Source organism: Propithecus coquereli, unplaced genomic scaffold, assembly GCF_000956105.1.
Source record: "Propithecus coquereli isolate 6110/MARCELLA unplaced genomic scaffold, Pcoq_1.0 Scaffold244, whole genome shotgun sequence".
NCBI lineage: Eukaryota > Metazoa > Chordata > Mammalia > Primates > Indriidae > Propithecus > Propithecus coquereli.
This window is the reverse complement of record NW_012147997.1, coordinates 465,428-467,703: the sequence shown is the minus strand read 5'-3', so window position 1 is coordinate 467,703 and position 2,276 is coordinate 465,428. Positions and strand designations below refer to the sequence as shown.

The 2,276-nt window shown below is 37.3% G+C and overlaps 1 protein-coding gene across 1 annotated transcript in view; it reads right to left on the bottom strand.

Annotated features, from left to right (window-relative positions):
* COL9A1 (collagen, type IX, alpha 1) overlaps positions 1-2,276 on the bottom strand; it is a 126,069-nt gene that overhangs the window by 25,896 nt on the left and 97,897 nt on the right. The window lies entirely within an intron of this gene.

The window sequence follows — 2,276 nt, the reverse complement described above, 5'->3', positions numbered from 1 at the left end:
CATGTATATAAAAATGAAAGGAGTCCCTTGAGTTAGTTTTTATTTAAAACGACAATGACAACTCTGTATTAATGCTTAATATTTATAAATGCTTCTGATAAGATTACTCTATTCTGACCCTTATGCTATTCATTCATCTTTAAGTTTAATAAAGTGTCAAAATACATAAGCCTTCTGAAATTTCAGTTTCTCTAAAGGATTAAGAAATGTTTGCCAAATTACAGCAGTCTCTAGCTATGAGCGATAATTTTGTGATTGTCATTTGAAATTACTTTTGGGTGATTTAAACTAAATGCTCAAGAATTTTTCAACAATTTTATATAAACAACCTATCTGATATATGAGTTTTGGATGATACAGTGGTCCTGAACTCTCATGAGCAGCTTGGAAGCCAGAGGCAGTGTCCTGTGAGGATGGATGCTGGAAGGATGTTAAGTCCAGACGAAAAGCAGTCGCTATGATAGATTCCTCTATCCATCTATAAACACAAAGACTGGGTTCCACCCCATTAATTTGGCCTCGAATTTCAAAGTTCAAGACAGATTTTCTTCAGTATATTGGCTCTGTTGGCATTTTCAAATAATTTCTCAACTTAATCATGATTGAGATCCTAAATGTCATTGAGCTAATTCACAGAACAATTAATAGCAATTGGTGGGGGAAAAAATTAATATCAGATTAATAAGCTCAGTTCTTGACACAACCCCAAGTATTCACTTCTAAGTAAGTGAGCCATTATGCTATCTTATCCAAAATAAAGATGATTAATGCACTTTTTTCTCTTCCATAAACCAAAGGGCTTAATTAAACGATTGTATCACCTTTAATCTATCTTTGGAAGGATTAACTATCTTCCCAGTCAATGACAAAGATTTTCTGTGCTAGAATCTTATTTTCTCTTTTGTAAGTTCTTTTTACAGTTCAAAAATACTTCCTAACCACTGGCAGACCCTTGTTAATATATATGAATGAATAGTTCAGGGCCCCAGTACAAACAGCCTGCTTGGCTAAACTCGTGTACCCATGAAAGCCTGACACTTGTAGGACCAGGAGAAAGATCAGTGAAATTGTGGGCATTTACTGCTCATTATTGTACAAACAGACAGCATGTGGTTCCTCATTTTTATTTCACTTCCATCCTATAAATCCTTGACAATTCTAAATGTAGATGTGTCTACAGAAATCCTCTCAATGTGAAAACCGCCATTGTTTATTTTCCCAACAGTGACCAGTTACATACAAGGTGTTAGGGCAAGATTTTCTGATGGCCATTCTTGCAATTTCTGTGTCTTCTAAAAACATGAATCCTCTTTCTCTAAGTCCTAGACTTTTACCTAATAAGCTAAGATAAACATGAGTAATCAAGATATAAATAGTAATCTGTAAAAACGTAGATTAAACTAAGCACATGCTGCAGGGAGTAATTAACCGTGGCACTGGTAACAAGTGTGCTAAATAAATGATAACTCTTATGCTTCAACAGCTGTGGTGATAACCATATTCTCAGATGTGGGCAAGGGAGGTGGTAGGAAGTAGCTATTCTTCCTGGTTGTTAATATTTGCAAACCCCATGACAACAATAGTTCCAATTTGTAACAGGAGAATCAAAAGGAACCAGAATAAAGGCAAAATTCTACCATTAAAAATGAAAGACACTAATACAAGTCTCTATGTTTCTCTTGGATGCTCTGTGCTGCCACATATTTCTCCAAGTTCAGACACATCTGCCAATTCATCCTTATTTAAGAAGTCAATTAAGGCTTTAAAAAAGATGCAGAGCCTCTATTAATGATTCCTAGCTATGGCTATGCTTCAGAATCCCCATAGTTCTTTAGAAATGTATTGCACTGGATGTCTTCCCCCACCCCATCTCTGCATTTCCTGTCCTTATTCAGCCTCCTACCCTCTGATTCTAATTCTGTACGTCTGAGGTAAAACCCAGGAATCTGCCTGGGTTTACATGGTGTTTTTGTCTTTACCAGCTTTACTTAGACTTTGTTAAATGCTCTTCTCCAAAGTTCCATATGTCTCATACAATCAGAATTTGGCAAGCAAACTTCAACTAAAAAATATCCTGCAGTTATGACTTGAGCTACTGAGGCATGCAAGGGTGGAGAGGAAAACATGGACGCTGAGGCTGGGCGTGGTGGCTCACACCTGTAATCCTAGCACTCTGGGAGGCCAAGGCGGGAGGATCACTTGAGGTCAGGAGTTCGAGACCAGTCTGAGCAAGAGTGAGACATTGTCTCTACTAAAAATAGAAAAATTAGCCGGGC